Genomic DNA, 10,067 nt, shown 5'->3' on the forward strand with positions numbered 1-10,067 from the left:
ATTTATGCTCCAGAATGTTGGTCTGTTTTGGTTAATGTTTCATGAGATTTCTGCAGATATTCTACAAATGTCAATTAGATCATGTGGGTTGGTAGTGTATTTAAATTTTTTATGTCTCTATTGATTTTTTCCTACTCATTCTAGCAATTAATGAGAGAAGTTGAAATTTGTGCAAATAAGATTGTTGATCCGTCTTTACTTTTAGCTCTTTACTTTTAGCTGTCTTTACTTTACTTGAAGCTATGTTATTAAAAGTACATTCACAATTAGGATCACTATGCTTTCCTGTTGAGCTGATTCTTTTGTTATTATGGATCATCCTCTTTATCTCTAGTAATACTTTTTTCCCTAAAGTCTACTTTAGCATTAATATAGCCAAAGAGGGGATGGCTGTGTGGCTCAGTGGTTGAGCATCTGCCTTTGGCTCAGGCATGGTCCTGGGTCCAGGGATAGAGTCCTGCATTGGGCTCCCTGCAGGGAGCTTGTTTCTCCCTCTATGTGTATGCCTCTCTCTCTCTCTGGCTCTCATGAATAAATAAATAAAATCTACATATATATAAAGATCGCCAGAGAGTTTTCTTTCAATGTATCCTTCCCATACTTTTATTTTTAATTTTTCTGTGCTCTGATATTTAGTTTGCCTTTGTATTATCATTAGGGCATTCAATCCATTTACATTTAATGTAATTATGATACAGTTCAGTTTAAGTCTTCCAAGTTACCTCTGTTCTTAACCTCTCTCATTGCCCCAGAACTTTGCAAAAAGCCTGTTGGAAAAATTTAATAAGGAAAACTGTCTATATGTTTGGGACTCCTCCTGATTTCAGTCATGCCAGCCCACACAACTGTTAGAAGACTCCCTGGAAAAAAAAAAAAAAAGAAGACTCCCTGGTTTCTTTTTACCCCTATAACATCTCTGCATATGGCAAGCCTGATTGATCCTCAGTTCTTGCCCACACTTGGTAAATTCCCACTGAGAGGAGAACAGTTGTGTTTCTCTGCTTACTTAAGAATGGCTCTTCGTCTTTGGAATTTTATTTAATGAAAAAAACTGGAACAGAGAATAAGTGAAATGTGAGGCCCTGTAAAATAGTCCAAATTTCCATATATCCTATATCTATAGTCACAAAGTGTTTAACACCTTGTCACATTTGCTTAATCTTTTTGCAGAACACTCACATAAGTTGCAGATATAGTCATTACATCTAAATGCCCCAGCATGCATCTACTAAATATACTCTCCTCCATACTCACAAGACCATTGTCACACTAAAGAAATGTAATGTTGCTACTGTAATATTATCTAGAATACATTTCATGTTCTAACTTCTCCAATTGTATCCAAAATATTGTTTGTATTTTTTTAATCTAGGATCACAAGAATACACTATAAGTGACTGTCCTTCCCACTACATCATATCAGGAGGAACATGGTATCAGTTTATCTCGTTACTGGAGGTGCTCGATTTGATCATTTGTCTAAAGTGGGGTCTACCAGATGTCTCTACTTTTGTCCCTTTGAAATTAATCAGTAATGTGTGAGGTGATACTTTGAGATTATATGAATATCTTGTTACCCATCAGCATCTCACTCATTGGTTTTAGCATCCATTGATGATTTCCATGAATCAATGACTACATTGTTGATTGTGAAGTGGCGATATTTTAATGCTATCCTTTCTTCTGTATGTCTAAGCTGACGTTCTTTTGTATATTGTATATATAGTATTACTCTAGAGTCATTGATTTTCTTTTGTTGTAACCCATTTCTATCGTTAATCATTGTGGTCCTCAAATTATTCAAAATTTGGCCAATGGGAGTCCCTTCCAGCCAGTGCTTATGCCCTTTTGATGTGTCCCCATTGTTCTGGAGGATGTTCTTGCTTTCTGCACCACAAGATGCTTTCAGCTCACCTTGTACCTTCCCTGCCCCATGCCTGGAATCAGCCATTTCTCCAAGAAGAGTGGTGGTCTTCATGGTGGTGGTCAGCAGTCAGTGGTACATAGGATGTCCAAACCCAGTGGCAGATCTAATGATGTTTATGTGGTTTCAGTGCTGGCATGTGATTTTGGGCATCTTTCTTGGCTGCATAGCCTCCCAAGCCTTATTTTCTGGCCCTACTGGGAATGTTATGAGCCACTTGATACCAGTTAATCATTCCTTGTGCATTTAAATGAGCCAGAATGTCTGTTGCTTACAGCCAAGAACCTTGATTGATACAAGCACCAAATGATTCACATAATAAGACTGAACTCCTTGTTCTCTGGGTGGCAGTACATAATCGAGAGCCTGTAAAAAAAGTGTGATGTGATAATGGCTCATAAGAGTAGATTGGATAAAAATGAATTTAATAGTGCTTTTCAGTTTCCTGGCACTTTAAGCATCATCTTTAATACCCTTGACATGTTTGAGAGATGTACTATTTTCCTCATTTGAAAGATGGGAATTTGAGGTAAATGTTGTAAGAACATGTATTAGAACTGAACTGGTAGAAGATAAAAGATGTACTGAAAACTCAAAAAAAAAAAAAAAAGAAAAGAAAAATACAGCCAAATGTGGGGTTTTTGGTAGTCACTTCAAGAAGCCAAATCAACAAAAGCATCCAAATGTTACTATGTTAAGCTAGGATCTCTTGTTCCTGACTGGTCATTTATCTGAAAAGAATTTTATATTGAATTCATGAAGATATACTAGCAATCATTAAAGGGGACTGTACTGAGAATACAGTAAGAGCCTGAAGTAAAAAGAAATGGGATGTAAAGTACTGAGATATAACATGAATCTTAAATGATGGTGCTTTGTCACAGCCAATTGAATTAAAAATCTGATCTACATTAACTTCATTCTCTCTTTGTAAATTCCCCATAACTACTTTTGACATTCTCATATGCTTTGTCTTGGCTCAGTGATTCTCCATGAGGGTGATCTGCCTGGAGGAAGCATGTAGTAGTATGTACTATTCCAGGTGTAATACTCACTACTTGCTGTGTAACAAATTACCCCCACATCTTAGTGGCTTAAACAGCACATGTTTATGAACTCACAGTTTCTGTGGGTCACGAATCTAGGCATGCCTTGGTTGGGTCCTTTGCTTCATGGTCTTTGACGAGGCTGCAATCAAGGTGCTGGCCCAGGGTCTTCAGTCTCATCTGAATGTTCAACCTCTTTACAAAACTTTTCTACGGTTGTTAGCAACATTCTGTTCTCTGCTGGTTGTTGGCTGAGGCTGCTGTCAGCTTCTCCCACATGGCCACTTACTTTATCAAAACATGCAAACTGAGAAGTCAGTAGATAGAGTCTGTTGCAAGACAGAAGTCACAATCATTTATAACCTAATCATGAAAGTGACATCCTATCACCTTTCCTGTAATTTTTGGTTAGAAGCAAGTAAAAGATCCCATCCACACTCATGGGGAGAGGATTGCACAAAGGTGTGAACACCAGGAGGTGAGGATCACTGGGGGCCGTCTTAGAAAAGCACACTACCACACCAAGGACACTGTTCTGAGTGGGATATTGGGACAGTCCTTCAAAAATGGGCTATTCCCAATGAGATAGAAAGCAAATTTTGGGCTTACTGCAATCCATGATATCCCTGAACCATTCTCCCTTGACTTGTGGCATGTCACAAAACGAGACTAGAGAAACTGATTGCTGAACATTGTTGTTGTTTATTTTTGAGGATAGATATTTCTTAAAACACACATTTTAATAAGTCAGTCATCATTTAACAAAGACTTTAGTTGAGGGACTAAATCTTATTCAGCCCAGGACCATGTGTGCAGGGAGGCAGGGGAAGGATAGAGAGATGTCCCGTATTTTTGCTGCATGTGAATATAAAATACTCATCAGCGTAAAAATATTGTCATTCATCCTCCTGGAATTCCTTGCCACCATCCCACCACCCCCTGCTGTGTTTTCTATTTACATATTTTCCTGTTACCTAGTGCTTACCTCTAATTTCTCTAATGAAGGGCTCTGTACCTCATCAGGAATCTCCTTCTTTAAGCAAATTGCTTGCTTTTACTCTTTGAAATATTCCACACACTTTTCCTAAGCCATAGTTTTCCTCCTATGATCCTATTTTTCCTTAAAAATACAAGCCCCACAGCTGTGAGTAATGGAAGTTGCCAGAAAGAAAAGAGGCTGAAGCCTACCAAATCTGGAAGGCTGCTTCATCTGGTTGGTTGGGAAACATAAGATACAATGGGTAAATAAGTTCCTCCTTATCCCAAGAGAATTGTCCCCACTCTACCCCCAGCCTATGAGGGGATAGTGGTAGTGGTGCTGAGGTGGCTGTTCCTGGGGACTTTAGTGACACACCAAAGATGTGAGAAGCACAGGACTTGGGGCAAGAGCACCAAGACCATCATATACCCCTGAGAGGAGGAGCTCAGGAGGGGTCAGTTGCAAGACTTTCCACCTACTCAGCTGTGACAGGGTAGGATGTGAAGGCCTTAAACTGCCAATGAGAAAAGAATAATATACCTGCTTTTTACCATGAAGGAAACCATCAGCAAAAAAAAAAAAAAAAGGCAACCTACTGAATGGAAGAAGATAGTTTCAAACAATATATCCAAAATACATAAAGAATTCATGTAACTCAATAACAAAAAAAAACACCCTAAACAACCTATTTTAAAAATGAGCGGAGGATCTGAATAGACATTTTGCCAAAGAAGACCTAGGGATGTCCAATAGACACATGAAAAAAATGCTCATCATCACTAATCACCTGGGAAATGTAAATCAAAACCACAATGAGATATCACCTCACACCTGTCAGAATAGCTCTTATCAAAAAGAAAAAAATAAGTCATTTGTGAGGATGTGAAGAAAAGAGAACCCTTGTGCACTAATGGTAGGAATGTTAATAGGTACACTACCATGGAAAATAATATGGAGATTTCTCAAAAAATTAAAAATAGAACTACCCTAGGATCCAGTAATACCACTACTGAATATGTATCTAAAAGAAATGAAAACACCAATTTGAAGAGATATACACATCCCTATGGCAGCATTATTTACAATAGCCAAGATATGGAAGCAACCTAAGTGTCCATCAAAAGATGAATGGATAAAGAAGATGTGATACATATATACAATGGGATACTACTCAGCCTTAAAAAAAAGAATGAGATTTTGCCACTGGTGGCAACATGGATGGACCTAGAGAGTACTATGCTAAGTGAAATAAGTCAGACAGAGAAAGACAGATACAATATGATTTCACTTACATGTAGAATCTAAAAAACAAAACAAATGAACAAACAAAACAGATACATATTCATAGATACAGAGAACAAATTAGCAATTGTGAGAGGGGAGGGTAGTGGTGGGACGATGAAATAAGGTAAAGGAGATTAAAAGGTACAAACTTCCAATTATAAAATAATTAAGTCATGGGGATGCAGTGTACAGCATAGGGAATATACTGAATAGTATTGGAATTAGTTTGTATGGTAATAGAGGGTAACTTGACCTATTGACGTGATCGTTTTGTGATACGTAAAAATTTCAAATCAATATGTTATATACCTGAAACTAGTATGCACTTGACCCTTGAACAGATTTCAACTGCATGGGTCCACTTATGCATATTTTTTTTATAAATACAGGATAGTACTATAGTACTCTTCCTTATGATTTTCTTTTTTTAAAGATTTATTTTATTTATTTGAGAGAGACATTGAACAGGGGGTAGAAACAGAGGGAGAGAGAGAATCCTCAAGCAGACTCCCCCCCCCAAGTATGGAGCCCTATGTGAGGCTTGATCCTAAGACCCCAAGATCATGACCTGAGCTGAAATCAAGAGTTGGTCGTTTAACTGACTGAGCCACCCAGGAACCTCGCCCCATGATTTTTTTTTTTCTGCCCTGTGATTTTTTTTAATGACATTTCTTTTCTCTAGCTTACGTTATCATAAAAATATACAGTGTAATGCACGTAACATACAAAATATGCATGGATTATTTATGTTATCAGTAAGGCTTCTGATCAACAATAGGCTCTTAGTGGGGTGCCTGGCTGGCTCAGTCAGTAGAGCGTGCGACTCTTGATCTTGGGGTTGTGAGTTCAAGCCCCACTTTGGGTGTAGAGATCACGTAAAAAGTTTTTAAATCTTGAAAAAAAAACCCAGTAGGCTATGAGTAGTTAAAGTTTTGGGGAGTCCAAAGTTAAATGCAGATTTTTTACTGCACATGAGTCAGCACCCCTGCATTGTTCAAGGATCAACTGTAATATTGTATGTCAACTATAATCCAGTTTTTAAATGTTTTTTTAAAAAAATTCAATGTTGGGGCACCTGTCTGGCTCAGTTGGTTGAGCATCTGCCTTTGGCTCAGGTCATGGTCCCAGGGTCCTGGGATTGAGCCCCACAGGGGGCTTCCTGCTCAGTGGGGAGTCTGCTTCTCCCTCTGCCCCTTCCCCTGCTCATGCTTGTGCTCGCTCTCTCTAAAATAAATACATAAAATCTTTAAAGAAAAAAAAAGAATTCTATGTTGAAACACTGGAAAGTGGAGAAGGAGTGTTAGGAGGTGATGTGAAAATATGAGCATCCTCCTTGTTCATAGCAGGGAGTTAATACTGTCTAAACTTGGAACACGTAGTTAAAATATTCCAACTTTAACCACTTAATATTTAGAATCTTCTTTCTTAAACTCAGGAGTCAGGAAATAATATCTTGTTGTGAAGAAATATTGATTAGGAATTCTCTAGTTTCACGTCAGTTTCTTCTTTTCTGTGATATTTAAGTAAAATTAAGAGTAACATTTTAATTAAAAGAGCATCTCATTCTTTTTATTTTATTTTATTTTATTTTTTCATGAGGGACACAGAGAGAGAAGAGAGGCAGAGACACAGGCGGAGGGAGAAGCAGGCTCCATGCAGGAAGGCCGATGTGGGACTCGATCCCGGGACTCCAGGATCATGCCCTGGGCTGAAGTCGGGCGCTAAACCGCTGAGCCACCCAGGGATCCCCTCATTCTTATTTTAATTAAGAAATGACATTCTCTTAAAAGCCTCCCTATCTGTGTCTATCTATGTATATATGTATCTTTGCATGAGCCTAGGCAGTTATATGGAACCTAGGATAGAGTCCTGCATCGTGCTCCCCACGGGGAGTCTGCTTCTCCCTCTGACTATGTCTCTGCCTCTCTCTGTGTGTCTCTCATGAATATATAAAATCTTTTCTTAAAGAAAAGTATATTTAGAAAAATGAAATAAATAGGGCAATTTTCTAATAATGATTATTGGCCAATGGAAGAGCTGCCTCAGCAGAATCCAGTGGTCAGAGGAAGGAGATGGAAGCTTCAGTGGAGTTGGCATTTGGGGGTGAGTAAAAGAGTAAGTGGAACCCTAGGTGCCTCACCTCCTAAGTCCAAACACGAGGGACTGGGGACAGCTTTCTCTGGTGTGTGAGACTCCGAAAGCAGGTGTGGCCCTGAAGCTGTAGATGGAGCAACAGGAAGGGAACAAACATTCTCAAAGTGGGCATCTGTTCATGCTCTCTCTGCTTAAGATTCTGTAGCTCTGGAAGCACGAGAGGGGTCTGTTGCATTTCCGGCGTGCGGTGCTTCCTTTGCTACCGTGAACACACTCACTCACTGCAGCGCTGGTCCTGTGCATGTGAGCTGCAGTTTCTGTTGAAGACTCAGCACATGGATCTTCTTATTCCCTTTCCTCTAAATGCTGATGAACATGAAGTTGAACTGGTGCTACTCTCAGAGAAAACATTTTCCATTTAATAATTGGGAACACCGATCCTCTGAATGTTAACGGTACACATTTCACCGTGTATCCCCACCGGGCTGCAGCTGAGCTAGGACCGCAGCGCAGTCCCGGTCCTCTTGCCTGGACTCCCTTGCACCTTTAACAGGCTTTCTGGCATTTGCTTACTAATTTGCAATAGCAGCTTTTTGATTCAGACAATAAATCTGGAATAAACTTTTGCTAAGTCATTTCAGTGAATAGTTGAGTAGTGAGAGTTCAGATAAGGAGGGGTCCCTGGGTGCATTAAACCTTGACCACGTGGTAGGCCTGGGTGCTGGGGATGTAGTAACCAACACAATAAACAGGATGCTGCCCTCATAGCCTTGTAGCTAGTGAGAGAAGGAGACAATAAAGCAGTAAAGAAATAAAATGTATACCCCTGCAAAGTGTGATAAAGACGGAGAGGAAAATAACAGGATGTTTTTGGAGATAATCATGCAGGGATGGGGGAGCTGGAGCGGGCAGGGAGCCCTTTTGAGAAGGTAAGATTTTATTTTTGTTTTTGTTTTTATGGAACATTTTGTTTTGAGTTTTCTATGGAAATGTTTAAAGAGCAAAAAAGCACTAAGAAGAAAATAACAGCCGCCCACATTTCCACCATCCAGAAATAACCTTGTAGCACTCCAACATTGTTACTTGCAATTAAAGCTTGTAAAAGATCTCCTGCCCCTTGGAGAGCTCAGGGCAGCCTGGCTCAGTGTCCTGACTGGCTAAGAAATAAAGGAGCTGAGGGATGACTGAGGAAGTGGCTGAGGGGGAGGGAAGCAAATAGGGTGGACCCACAGGGGGTTGGCGTCATTGAATGGGTGATGATGATGTCATGAAGGAGCTCAGAAGGGTGTGTGTGTGAAATAGGTGGGAGGTGGGGAAGGGAGACCAAGAATGCAGTAATTTTGCCATGAAACCCCTAAGTGGAGCTGTCAAGTAGGCCACTGGAGAGAAGATTCTGGGGCACAGAAGAGAGGATATTTATTAGGGATGTTGTGTACAGATGCTATTTAAAGCAGGGGAATGGAAGAGATTGCCTGGAAAGAAAGCTTAGAGAGAAAAGAAATGGGGTCGGGACTGAACCCCAAGAAAAGACAACATGAAAATGAATGAGAGAAATAGCAGCTGGGCTGAAAGAAGGAAAATGACTAGCCACAGGAGTAGGAGGAAAACCTGGTAAGTTCTCTGGCAGGCAAAACAATGGCCCCCAAACATCTATGTCCTCATTCCTGCAACCTGTGAAACTTTAGCTCAAATGGCCAAAGGGACTCTGCAGATGGAGCTAAGATTCTGGACCTTAGATGGGAGGCATCTTGGATTTCCAGGTGGGCCCGATGTGATCACATGGGTCCTCGAAGTAGAAGAGGGAGGCTATGGTAGAGGAAGAGGCTAGAGAGAGTCAACGTGTAAAGAGACTTGATCCACTGTTGCCGGCTTGGGAGATGGAGGAAGGGGCTGTGAGCCAAGCAAGGTAGCTGGGCAGCTCCTAGAAGCCGGCAGGTGCCCTCGGCTGCCAACCCATGAGGAAGTTGCACCCTTGGCCCTACAACTACAGGGAACTGAACTTTGCTGCCAACTTCCCTGAGTGTTCCCCACAGCTTCTGGAAAAGGAACCCAGCCAACACCTCAATTGAAGCCTGGAGGGACCTGTGCCAGACTGCCGACCTCCTTAACGGTAAGATAATACATTGTGCTGTTTGAAGCCTCCAAGTTGATGGTAAATTGTTACAGCATTTAGTGCTCGAAACAATATTAGCTCTTATCCTTACCCTTTTTGAGACTGTCTTACTGTTTAACTCATGAAAGTAGTGATTCTCTTTTGGTGGCTGTAGTAATGTGAGGATTGCTTCTCTTGTTTGTGGCCTGGGGCGGGGTGGGGGTTCCTTACAAGGTTCACCAGACTACCCTACCCATCCCCGAGAGCATCAGGGAGGGGTGGTTGATGAGTCTCCCATTAGGTCAGCGTGCCTTAATTGGTCACGCAGTTCCCAGCGGATGGCATGGCGATGCCACCTGCACAGTGCACAAGGTATGCCGCTGTGTCACTCCCTCAGTTCTATTTAGGCCATCTGGAGTCTGCCATCAGAGTCCCTACCCACGCCCCCCCACCCGCCCCCTGCTAATGCTGCCTTCTCAGAGAAGCAGAGAGGAGTTGCATACAAAGTAACACGAGTGTTGAGACACTTTGTGCTCCCTGCCTGAATGTCAGGCTTTGACAACTACGCTTTCCCTATTGTTCTCCCAACATGGGTAATGTCATAGTTCCTGACAGCTGGAATCTACTCGTCTGTTAGAGCCACCCAGG

Source organism: Vulpes vulpes, chromosome X, assembly GCF_048418805.1.
Source record: "Vulpes vulpes isolate BD-2025 chromosome X, VulVul3, whole genome shotgun sequence".
Classification (NCBI taxonomy): domain Eukaryota; kingdom Metazoa; phylum Chordata; class Mammalia; order Carnivora; family Canidae; genus Vulpes; species Vulpes vulpes.